This window comes from Hylobates moloch, unplaced genomic scaffold, assembly GCF_009828535.3.
Source record: "Hylobates moloch isolate HMO894 unplaced genomic scaffold, HMol_V3 SCAFFOLD_10, whole genome shotgun sequence".
In the NCBI taxonomy this organism is placed as follows: Eukaryota; Metazoa; Chordata; class Mammalia; order Primates; family Hylobatidae; genus Hylobates; species Hylobates moloch.
Genome location: NW_026652285.1, coordinates 37,264,981 through 37,278,523, shown reverse-complemented (window position 1 = coordinate 37,278,523; position 13,543 = coordinate 37,264,981). Strand labels below are relative to the sequence as shown.

At 33.2% G+C, this 13,543-nt stretch overlaps 1 long non-coding RNA gene across 1 annotated transcript in view; it reads right to left on the bottom strand.

The window, feature by feature from the left end:
- Window positions 1–3,993: 3,993 nt before the first annotated feature.
- The window catches only part of LOC116474178 (uncharacterized), a 30,851-nt gene continuing 21,301 nt past the window's right edge, over window positions 3,994–13,543 (bottom strand). The window contains exons 2-3 of the long non-coding RNA XR_004249620.1: window positions 5,361–5,414; window positions 3,994–5,157 (exon numbers count right to left, since the gene is read on the bottom strand). This is a non-coding gene — a long non-coding RNA (uncharacterized LOC116474178). The remainder of the gene's footprint in view (window positions 5,158–5,360; window positions 5,415–13,543) is intronic.

The following is a 13,543-nucleotide window of genomic DNA, read 5'->3' as shown; positions in this document are numbered from 1 at the left end:
CACATTTTCTGTTTCCAGTCTATCAATGATGGACATTTTGGTTGGTTCCAAGTTTTGCTATTGTAAATAGTGCTGCAATAAACATACATGTGCATGTGTCTTTATAGTAGAATGATTTATAATCCTTTGGTTATATACCCAGTAATGGCATTGCTGGGTCAAACAGTATTTCTGGTTCCAGATCCTTGAGGAATCACTACACTTTCTTCAACAACCAACAACAACAATTCCTCAACCAACAACAATGGTTGAACTGATTTACACTCCCACCAACAGTGTAAAAGTGTTCCTATTTCTCCACAGTCTCTCCAGCATCTGTTGTTTCCTGACTTTTTAATAATCGCCATTCTAACTGGTGTGAGATGGTATCTCATTGTGGTTTTGATTTACATTTCTCTAATGACTAGTGATGATGAGCTATTTTTCATATGTTTGTTGGCTGCATAAATGTCTTTTGAGAAGTGTCTGTTCATATCCTTCACCCACTTTTTGATGGGATTGTTTTTTTCTTGTAAATTTGTTTAATTTCCTTGTAGATTCTTGATATTAGCCCTTTGTCAGATGGATAGATTGCAAACATGTTCTCCCATTCCGTAGGTTGCCTGTTCACACTGATGATAGTTTCTTTTGCTGTGCAGAAGCTCCTCAGTTTAATTAGATCTCATTTGTCAATTTTGGCTTCTGTTGCAATTGCTTTTTGTGTTTTAATCATGAAGTCTTTGCCTATGTCTATTTCAAGTTAAATAAGACATTTCAAACAATGTCAGATATATGGTGATTTACTATTATTATTAATATATTATATAATTGTATTAATATATAATATGAATATAATATTAATTATTATTTATATATATATTATATATATAAAATCTTTATATCTCAACAATCTCATAGCCTTCTCTCAAAGTTCTTTTGTATATCATTTTTTGTTGTTTTAATAGTTTACCCAGATAACCATGTATATTCATATTCTCTATATCAATTTAAAACATTTTTGAAGATTTTCTCAAATATCACCATCCATAGTCAAAATGATTTTGTGTGTCTCTACCTGCATTTCCATAGTTTACAGTAAAGCATATAGAGATTTAAAATGGCTGTTTTCTTTTTTAGATTACATATCTGTTAGGTATCATTTTAGTCATTTTACTCCCCCCAAAACTGATGTTGAATATTTCTTTTAATATATTAGCATATTATATAATTCAGTTGAAATCAATTGAAATGTTGGCCTAGTTATACAAATGAAAATGGAGTTGCACTTTTATTTTTTATTTACAATTTTATGTAGAACTCAAAATATTTTGCCAATTTTATGAGCATTACTGCTTACTACAATTGATTTATCCAGGTTTGGCTTTTTTTTTTTTTTTTTTTTACCGATGCACAAATATGTCAAATAGCAGAGGATAAAACAGTTTGTAAAGCACTTGTTGAGGAATCTTTAAACACAAAATGCCACCATTTGCCTTCTATAAAAGTATAACTATTTTCAGAAGATTCCTGATACTAATTACAAGTCATTGTATATCAGGCTCTAACAGGAGATAGAAAAGTATACTTGTAGTTCTTGTGATAGAGATATTAATGTTATCTTTAAATAATTGGGTTATTTATTAAGTAAATTTTAGCCCTAATCATTCAATAGAAGATAACTAGGTTATAATTATTGATCAATAACATGAAGCTCATTTTTATAGATTATTACTAAAAATTTTGGCAACTGTATTATGTTGTGAATGCTTAGAGGTATAATTAACAAATTTCAATAAACTGTAAAATCATAGAGTAATAGTTAATAATGTTGTATCTATAATTTTTAGTTTTTATTTGGTTTGTTTTCTTGTTTAAGTAAAACAAAAAACCAAATTTCTCCCTTGGAGAAGTACCAGGTGATAATGACAGTGTATACTGAATACACTCTCATTAAGAGTATGCTATGGTGTTTTAAGGTCCTTTCTCCTGAAGTCTTCTTGTTTAAGTAAATTTTACCCTAATGTTATCTTTTTTTTCTTAATTGGGAAGGTATTAGGATGAGTGGACTCCCGCACCTTCAGTTCCTATGTAAGCAAACCTCCAAATACCAACATAATGGGGATTAGGGTTTAAACTTATGAATTTGGGGAAGGCACAAACATTTAGTTCAAAATAGCTGTTATTTTTTAACTAAAAATGGTAAATTGATATATTAATGATATAAATAACAGTTGATGACTACAGATTATAGTACCATCCTTCCAGGTGTAAAAGATTGAGATCCTCATGTGTTACAATATAAAGTGTGCATATTAGAATACCAAAGGCACCAGGGTATTTTGAATGTGCATTGTATACCTAATGCTTTTTTGCCTTCACTGTTTATTGTAATTTTATTCCATTCCAATCTGCCATAGTCCTCTATGGACTTTCAATTCTAAAAAGAAAAAGAAATAACGCAGAAATCTATGCATTTAGAAGCTCAGAGGTTTTTGCACCAAATTGATCATGTATACTTCTAATTTACTCCTGCAGTGCATATTTAGTAAAGTTTGTTTGTTTGTTTTCTACAAAAATGTTGGTTCAAACAATTCTCTAGGCTCTGGTTAAAATACAGGGATAAAAATAGAAATAGGTCTAGTTTCCCGCTGAAATATTTGTTATTTTCTTCGCTGAAACATAAACAATTCACCCATAAATAATTGCACAGGCGAGCTGTAAATCCTTTCTCTTCAGCCTCTTTTAGCAGGGCTTGCAGAATTGATTTATAGTTATATTGTGGCTATCACTACGTCAAAATAGTTTATTGCAAAAATTCCATTGTTTACTGATTATTTTAATGCAAAACTTAATAAGCTGAGAGAAACATTTTATGTATGGATTATAAACCATCCCTACTCAATAACTAAAGATGCTAATCTTGCTCACTACTTTATTGTTGCAAATTGATTTCAGAAAATAATATAAAATACAAACACACTCATAATGAGTATATTAGAAGATGGATCTGGTTTCATATAGTGTTAATTTTTACTGTTATTCAATTAAAATCATGCACACTGTATCTGTTACAGTATATTTTATAATGCCAAAGGTAAATTTAATAGTCTATTGTGCACATCTGCTGTCCCTGATCTTTTGGCATTCCTGTGTAGTATACTTATTCATTTACTTTTGCTTTGTTGCTCAAAAAATTACTTTTATGCTTTAGAGTTCTGCATCGTGACTCTCAAGTGGCCTTGGACAAGCATGGGTGAATCACTGTATTGGCTCCATCATAAAGATAAGTGTTTTCTACACTCAGGTTGAAAGATGCTATCAAAACAATCACCTACCTGTGTTCGGAAATACAGCAAGAAATATGATGAAATTTGAGCAGTAGCTGTCATGTTAAGCCATGTCACTTTTCCTATGGGAGCAACAGTGGCAAAATGTTTATGGAATTTTTCTTTTTGTCAGATGGTCTCTAGATTTACATCTTAGCTCTGTTACTTATTAGCTATTTGTCCTTACACAAGTTAATCAGTATCCTGAAGCCTAACTTTCTTAATAACAACACTCCATCACTTCTTTTTTTTTTTTTTTTTTTTTGACGGAGTCTCGCTCTGTCACCAGGCTGGAGTGCAGTGACAGTGATCTCGGCTCACTGCAACCTCCACCTTCCGGATTCAAGTGATTCTCCTGCCTCAGCTACCTGAGTAGCTGGAACTACAGGTGTGCACCACCACGCCCAGCTAATTTTTGTATTTTTAGTAGAGAAGGGGTTTCACCATGTTGGACAGGATGGTCTCAGTCTCTTGACCTCATGATCCGCCCACCTCAGCCTCCCACAGTGTTGGGATTACAGGCATGAGCCACCACGCTCAGCCTACCCCATCACTTCTTTTATCTCACCTTGTCTCATCAAAGAAAAAGAGAGAGAGAACTTTGGGAAAAACTCAAATACCTGATTTCTCCATGTACATACTGAGGAAGTTTTATACTGATAAAAAAAATCCATGTATTATTCTCATCTCCACCTAGCATTTTATTTTACACAGATATCCAGAGTGATCAGATATATACTGCCTCAACTTACCATCAAAGATACAGCGATACGTATATCTGCAATCAAGATATTCTATTTGTTCAAATATGTGTGTTTTTCTCTTTATCAGTCAATTAAAGGTTTATATTTTCTAAGAAGTAACTTTCGGTTTTATTGATAACTTTATTGAATTTTCCATCCTTTATTTCATTTTTGTTCTAATGTACACTAATTCCTTTCATTTATTTTGGATGTGGTTAGCTCTACTTTTTCTAATTTTATAAGGTGAAAACTTATAGTATTGATTTGAAATATTTATTTCCTTTAAGATAGCCAGATACAAATACATTTCCCTCTAAGCACTGCTTTAGCTGCATCCCCTAAATTTTAGTGTGTTGTGATTCTGTATTCATTTTTCCCAAGGTGTTTTCTGACTTCCATTATGACTTCCTCTTTGACCAATTATCTTAAAAATTTCCACATAATTGTGAATTTCCAAATTTTTCTCCTATTATCACTTTCTAACTTTCTTTCATTGTAGACTGAGAAAGTATTTTGTATTACATCATTAAAAAAACCCTTGAGGTATGTTTTATAACCTATCATACAGTATATCCTGGAGAAAGTTCCACATACACTTGAGAATAATGTGTATTCTTGTTTCTTGTGTGGAATGTTCTTTATGTGTATAGTAGATTTCATTATGTTATACTGTTGTTGTATTATTCATGTATTCTATTTTGTTATTGATCTGCCTAGTTATTCTATTCACTACTGAATGTGGAGTATTGAATTATATCTAATTGTCTATTTCTCTCTTCAATTATGTGTCTTTTCTTCAAATATTTTGGGTCTCTAGTGTTAAGTATATTTATAGCTTACAAATTATATATCTGGCATGTGCATGTGTGGATTCCACCACCACCTTGCTGCTGCTAAGGCACACATGCTGATCCCACTGCCATCATCCAGATCAAGTGCTTTTGCTGTCACCCCGTATTGTAGTGCTTTTGCCAGAAGACAGGAACACCTTGGCCCTTCCACTATAGCAGATGCTTAACCTCAAGAAGCCAGAGAACAAAGCTGTGGGCCTGATCCAATCCTCCAGGGTTACAGTATTTAACCCAAGAGACCTGAGCTGTGCCTTGGCCCTGCAAAATTATCCAGAAATAAAGCCAGTCGACTAAACCCAACTTTCACCTTAGTAAGCCTCTTAAGAGCGTCAAATAATATAAAACCAAAAAGTCCTGTCTAAAGGATAAATTCAAAGATTAAAGAAACATTAGCTCACACAGATGAGAAAGAACCAGTCCAAAATGTCTTGCAACTCTAAAAAGCCAGATTATCTTCTTACCATCAAATAACTGCATTAGTTCCCCAGCAATGGTTCTTGATCAGACTAAAATTGCTGAAATAACAGACATAGAAATTAGAATCTGTTAAAGTTCAGGGTCTCTTCTAAGGCAAGTCTGGTGGAAAGAAAAATAAGATAAAGAAAAACAATTAATGGGTACTAGGCTTAATACCTGAATTATAAAATAACCTGTACTAAAAACCTCCATGACACAAGTTTACCTGTGTAACAAACCTGCACATGTACCCCTGACCTTAAAATAAAAGTAAAAAAACAAAATCAGAATCTGAATGGCAAGGAAGTCATTGAAAGTCAAGAGAAAGTTGAAACTCAATCCAAGGAATCAAAGGATTCCAGTAAAACATTTCAAGAGCTGGAAGATGAAATAGTCATTTTCAGAAAGAAACAAACTGATCTCACAAAACTGAAAACCTCACATGAATGTAATTGTACAATTGGAGGTTTTAACAGCAGAACAGACCAAGTGGAGGAAAGAATCTCAGAGCTCGAAGACCAGTTCTTTGAATCAACTCAGACAAAAATAAAGATAAAACATTTTTTAAATGAACAAAACCTCTAAGAAATATAGGATTATGTAGAGACCAAAACAATGACTCATTGGCATCCCTTAAAGAGAGAGAGAGGGAGCAAGGAACTTGGAAAATGTATTTGAGGATATTGTCCATGAAAAATGTCCCAACCTCACTAGAGAGGTTAACAATTCAAATTCTGAGAATTTAGAGAACCCCTGCAAGATACTATACAAGGTGACAATCCCCAAGACACATAATCATCCAATTTGCCAAAGTCAAGATGAATGAAAAAATATTAACGCAGCTAGAGAGAAGGGGAAGTAAGCTACAAAGGAAGCCATATCAGGTTAACAGCAGACCTTTCAGCAGAAACTGTATAAACCAGAAGAGATTGGAGACCTATATTCAACATCCCTAAAAAAAAAGTATTCAAGAATTTTGTAGCCAGCCAGACTAAGCTTCACATGTGAAGGATAAATCAAATCCTTTTCAGAGAAGCAAAGGCTAGGAGTATATGTAGCCACCATGCCTGCCTTACAAGAGGTCCTTATGGTAGTGCTAAACATGGAAACAAAAGACAATTACCAGTAACCACAAAAACCCACTTAAGTACATGGATAATTTACACTATAAAACGACTACACAAAAAAGTCTACATAAAAACCAGCTAACAATTTGACAGTAGGATAAAATCCACACCTATCGATATTAACATCAAACATAAAAAGGCGAAATGCCCCACTTAAAAGGCACAGAGGAGAAAGTTAGATAAAGAAGCAAGACACAACTATATGATATCTTTAAGAGACACATCTCACATGCAATGACATTCATAGCTTCAAAGTAAGGGGATGGAGAAAGACCTACCAAGAAAACAGAAAACATAAAAGATCTGGGGTTACTAGTATCACTTAAAACAAAACAGACTTTAATTTTAAAAAGGGACAAATATTGGCATTACATAATAATTAGAGTGTTCACTTCAAAAATGAGACTTAACTATCCTATGTATATATACTGTCAACATTGGAGCACCCCAATTAATAAAATGAGTTCTTAGAGATCTATGAAAGGAATTAGATAAACACACAATAAAAGTGGGAGACTTCAACATCCCAAGAGAGTATTTGACAAATTATCAAGGCGGAAAACTAGCAAATACATTTGAGGCCTTAACCCAACACTTCACCAAATGGACCTAGCAGACTTCTACAGAACACTCCACCCAAAAACAACAGATTATACATTCTTCCTGTCTGCACATCGGACATTCTCTAAAATCAATCACATGCTTGGCCTTAAAGAAATTCTCAACAAATAAAAATACCAAAATCATACCAACTATAGTCTCATACCACAGTGCAATACAAATCAAAATCAATACCAAGAAGATCTCTCAAGACCATACAATCGCATGGAAATTAAACAATCTGTTCCTGAATGACTTCTGAGGAACTTAAGTAGAACTTCAGGTAGAAATCAAAACAATTATTTTAAACTAAAGAAAACCAAGATACAACACATCAGAATCTCTGGGACATAGCTAAAGCAGTATGAAGAGGAAAGTTAGTAGCACTAAACACCCACACCAGAAAGGTAGAAAGGTCTTAAATTAAAAACTCAGCTTCACACCTAGAGGAAGTAGAAAAAAAGGAAAACCTAGAAAACCTCATACTCTCTGCTCAAAGGAGCCTAGTTCTGATAAACAAGTTCAGGAAAGTTTCTGTATACAAAATCAATGTACAAAAATCAGCAACATTTTTACACATCAATAATGTCCAAGCTGAGGGCAAAATCAAGAATGAAATACCATTTACAATAGCCACAAAAATAATAAAATATCTAGGAATTAAGCTAAACAGGGAAGTGAGATTACTACAATGAGAACTACAAAACACTGCTGAAAGAAATCAGAGACAACACAAACAAATGGAAGAACATTTCATGCTCATAAAGAGGACGAATCAATATCTTTCAAATGGTCATATTGCCCAAAGCAATGTACAGATTCAATACTATTTCTATAAAATTACCAATTACATTTTTCACAGAATTAGAAAAAACTGCTCTACAATTCATACATAACTAAAAAAAAAAAAAAAAAGAGCCTGAATAGCCAAAGAAATTCTAAGAAATAGGAACAAAGACAGACCAACCTGATTTTAGTTGCCATCCAACATCAAACAACACTACAGGGCTACAGTAATAAAAAACAGTATGGTACTGGTACAAAATCAGACCCATAGACCAATAGAACAAATTAGAGAAGCAAGAAATAAAGCCACACATATACAACAATCTGATCTTTGACAAAGCAGACAAAAACAAGCAGTAAGGAAACGACTCCCTATTCAATAAGTGATACTGGGATAACTAGATAATCATCTTCAGAAGATTGAAGCAGGAACTCTCCATTTCACAATATACAAAAATCAATTCAAGACGGATGAAATACAGTGTAAAACAGAAAATTTAAAAACCCTGGAGGATAACCTAGGAAATACAATTCTGGACTTAGAACATGACCAAGATGCCAAAAGCAGTTGCAACAAAAACAAAAAGGTTGACAAGTGGAGCCTAATTAAACTAATGAGCTTCTGCACAGCAAAAGAAACTATCGGCACAATATATAGACAACCTACAGAATGTCAGAAAATAAGTGCAAACTATGCATCTGACAAAGGATTAATATCCAGAATCTATAAAGAATTTAAACCAATAAGCCAAAACCAAACAACTCCATTAAAAATTGGGCAAAGGACATGAACAAAAACAAACACTTCTCAAAAGAAGACCATATATGCAACCAACAAGCATATAGACAAATGCTCAACATCACTAATCATCTAATAATTATTAGAAAGATGCAAGTCAAAACCACAATGAGCTACCATCTCAAAAGAGTCAGAATCATTATTATTAAAAAGTACAAAAATGACAGATGCTGTTGCAGCTGCTGAAAAAGGGAACACTTACACACTGTTGGTGGGAATGTAAATTAGTTCAGCCACTGAGGAAAGCAGTTTAGAGATTTCTCAAATAACGTAAAAGAGAACTACCATTCGACCCAGGAATCCCATTGCTAGGTATGTACCCAAAAGAAAATAAATCATTCTACCATAAAGACACATGCATATCTATGTTTGTCTCAGCAATATCCACAATAGCAAAGACATTGTGATGGTTAATACTGAATTTCAACTTGATTGGATTGGAGGATGCAAACTGTTGATCCTGGGTATGTCTGTGACGGTGTTGCCAAAGGAGACTAACATTTGTGTCAGTGGGCTGGGAAAGGCAGACCCATCCTTAATTTGGTTGGGCACCATCTAATCAGCTGCCAGTGTGGCCAGGATATAAAACAGGCAGAAAAACATAAAAAGGCTACACTGGCTTAGCTTCCCAGTCCACATATTTATCCTGTGCTCTATGCTTCCTGTCCTCAAACATTGGATTCCAGGTTCTTCAGCTTTGGAACTTGGACTGGCTTCCTTGCTCCTCAGCTTGCAGATGGCCTATTGTAAGACCTTGTATTAATGTGAGTTAATAAACTCCATATATATATATATTTATATATATATACACACACACACACATGAATACATATGTATGTATATGCATATATATACATATATATATATATGTATCCTATTAGTTCTGTCCCTCTAGATAACCCTGACTAATATAGACATGGAATAAATCTAAATGTTCATTAACAGTGGACTAGATAGAGAAAATATGGTATATGTACACCATAAAATACAACATACCATCAAAAAGAGCGAAATCACGTCTTTTGCAGTACCATGGACATAGCTGGAGATTATCCTAAGCGAATTACTAAAGAACAGAAAACCAAATACTGCATATTCTCACTTGTAAGTGGGATCTAAAAATTGAGTATTCATATGCACAAAGAATGAAACAATAGACATTGGGCCTAGTTGAGGATGGAGCATGGGATGAAGGTGAGACTAAAAAATATCTATCAGGTATAATGTTCACTACCTAGGTGATGAAGTAATTTGTATACCAAACCCCAGTGACATCCAATTTAACCATATAACAAATCTGCACATGAACCCTCTGAACCTATAATAAAATTTGAAAGGAAAAATTAAAAATTAATTAAAAAAATAAAGTGGTAAATGGTAAATATTCTTGATTTGTACTTTTACCGTTTAAAAAATATCCTTTTATCTTACAGTAATGATTTTTGTTTCAGTGTCTATTTTGTCTGATATTAAATTAACATAGCTACTCAGGCTTTTTTGAGGGTTTATGGTTTGCACTTTATATCTTTTTCTATACTTTATTTTCAATCTGTTTGTGTCTTTGAACCTAAAATGTGTTTTTTTACTGGCAGAATATAGTCATATAGTTGAATCATTATTTAAACTCAGTCAGTCAATCTCTGCCTTTTTCAGAGTGTTTACTCCATTTGCATTTGATATAAGGTGAAGTTCACTTCTGTCACTATACTATTTCTTTTCTTCCTGTCTTCTGTATTTTTTGTTCTTACAGTAATACCACCTTCTTTTTTTTCTTTTTCTTTCCTTCTTTTTTTTTTTTTTTTTAGACGGTCTCACTCTGTCTCCCAGATTGAAACATGATATTGGCTCACTGCAACTTCCACTGCTCAGGTTCAAGTGATTCTCCTGCCTCAGCCTCCTCAGTAGCTGGGATTACAGGCGTGTACCACTACCACCTGGCTAACTTTTGCATTTTTAGCAGAGATGGGGTCCCACCATGCTGGCGAGACTGGTCTTAAACTCCTGACCTCAAATGATCCACCACACTCCGCCTCCCAAAGTGCTGGGATTACAGGCATGGGCCACCATGCCCGGCCACCACCTTCTTTTTTTGGTGTAGATATTTTACAGTGTGTCATTTCAATTTCTTGGCAATTTTTAAAAATATTTTTGTGTTTCCATAGTGTATCGTAGTATTTCTATTAGAATTCATATTTTATCTTGTAGAAATTTAGTTTAGATATATTGCAATTAAATTTCAATAATATAAATATGCTTTGCTCCTATATAGCTCATTTTCCCCTCTTCTTTGTGCTGTTATTGTCATAAAATACATCTTAATACTTTACATGTTCAGCAATACATTTTTACAATCAAGCCATTGCTTTATGCACAGGTCTTTTAACATAGGTGGGATAGAAAAGAGTTACAAACAAACAAAAAACAGTATTATATTATACTTTATGTATGCAGTTACCTTTAACTTGTGCTCTACATTTCTTCATGTAATTTTGAGTTTGTTTGGTGTCCTTTCATTTCAGCCTGGAGGACTTCCATTACTATGTCTTGTAAGGCTTTTCTGGTAGCAGCAGATCATCTCTGTTTTTGTTTTTCTGGGATTGACTTAATGTATCCTTTAATTTTGAAAGTTTGTTTTGGTGCATATCAAATTCTTGGTCTACAGCTGTTTCCTCAGCACTTTGAGTACGTCATGTGACTGCCTTCTCTTCTTCATGGTTTTCAATTAGAAATTGGCTGTTCATCTTATTTTTAACCCATTATATATTTAAAAAGATTATTTTATCTTGCTGCTTTTCAGATTCTCTCTCTGCTCCATCTCAAAAAAAAAAAAAAAAGATTCTCTCTCTGGAAGATTTAAATTATATCATTTTTTTTTTAAATCACAATAACAAGAAACTAGAAATCAACAATGGAAGTTATCCTGAAAATTTTAAAAATATGTTGAAATTAAACAACATGCTCCTAAACAACCAGTAGTCTATGAAATAAATTAAAAGGAAAATCAAAGAATACCTTGAGACAATTGAAAATGGTAATACAGCATATCAAAACATATGAGATGCAGCAAAAGCAGCTCTAAGAGTGAAACTTATAGCAAAAAAAGCCTATATCAGTGAAAAAGAAGGATCTTAAGTAAACAATCTAACATTATATATCTGAGAAATGAAGGAAAAACAAACTAAGACCAACGTTAGAAGGAAGTAAATAACAAAGACCAAAAATGAATAATTTAGAAACTAGGAAAATAATTTTAAAAATCAACAAAACTAAGAGTTTTTTTGAAAAGATAAAATTGAAACACTCTTCAAAAGAACAATTGAGAAAAAATAGATAAAATCAGAAATAAAGAAAAATTACAACTGATATGATAGAAACACAAAAAATCGAATAAACTACCAGGAATAATTACATACCAACAACCTGGATAACCTAGAAGATAGATATAAATTTCTGATTACATACAGCTTACCAAGACTAAATCATGAAAAAAATTAAAAATCTGGATAGACCAATAATGGGTAAGGAGATTGAGCCAGTAATAAGAGGTCCCCCATCAATGAACGGCCTGAGACATAATGGCTTCTCTGCTAAATTTTACCAAACATTTAAGAAAAGCTAATATAATCTTTCTCAAACTCTTTCTAAAATTTCAAGTAGATGGAATACTTCCAAACTCATTTTTTAAGGCATGTATTACTCACATACCAAAGACAGACAAGGACACTACAAGACATGAAAATTACAGGCCATTATCACTAATGAACATAGATGCAAATATACTCAACAAAATATGAGCAAACCTAATTCAACAACCCATTGAAAGAATTATGCACTATGAGCAAGTGGGATTTATCTCTGAGGTGCAAGAATGGTTCAACGTATGCAAATCAGTAAATGTGGCACACCACATTAACAGAATAAATGACCAAAAATACATAATCATCTTAATAAGTGCAAAAAAAAAGCATTTGACAAAATTCCGCAACTGTTCTTGGTAAAGTCTCTCAACAGATTAGTTACAGAGGGAATGCACCTCAACACAATAAACGCCACATATGATAAGCTGACAGCTAACATTATAAATCAATGGTTAAAAGTTGAAATCTTTTCCTTCATTATAAAAAACAAAATGAGGATGCCCATTCTCACTGTTTCTTCTCAACATAGTACTGGAAGTACTAGACAGAGCAATTAGGCAAGAGAAAGAAATAAAATGCATCCTAATAGGAAAGGACAAGGTGAAATTGGCTCAAAAACCTTAAGGATCCCACCAAAAAATTAAAACTAATAAATGAATACAGTAAATTTGCATGATACAAAATCAACATGCAGCAATCAGTAGCATTTATATGCACTAACAATGAACTCTGAAAGAGAAATTGAGGACACAATCCCATTTACAGTAGCAGCAGGAACAAAAATACTTAGGCATAAATTTAACCAAAGAGGTGAAAGATCTGTATACTGAAAAGTATAAAACACTGATGAAATAAATTGATGACAACACAAATAAATAGAAAGATAACTTATGTTTATGGATTGGAATAATTAATTTTGACAGTGTCCATACTATTTGAAGAAATCTATAGATGCAATGAATCCCTACACAATCCCAATGGTAATTCTTACAGAAATAGAAAAAAATTCTAAATTACATATGGAACCACAAAAGATCCCGAATAGTCAAAGCAATGTTAAGCAAAAAGAAAAAAACTGAACATATCAAACTCCATGATTACAAACATACTTTAAAACAATTGTGATCAAAAGATGATAGTACTGGCATAGAAATAGACCCATGGACTGATGGAATAGAGTGGGAAGCCCATAAATAAACTCACACCTTTATGGTTATTTGAGTGGCAGCAAAAATCCC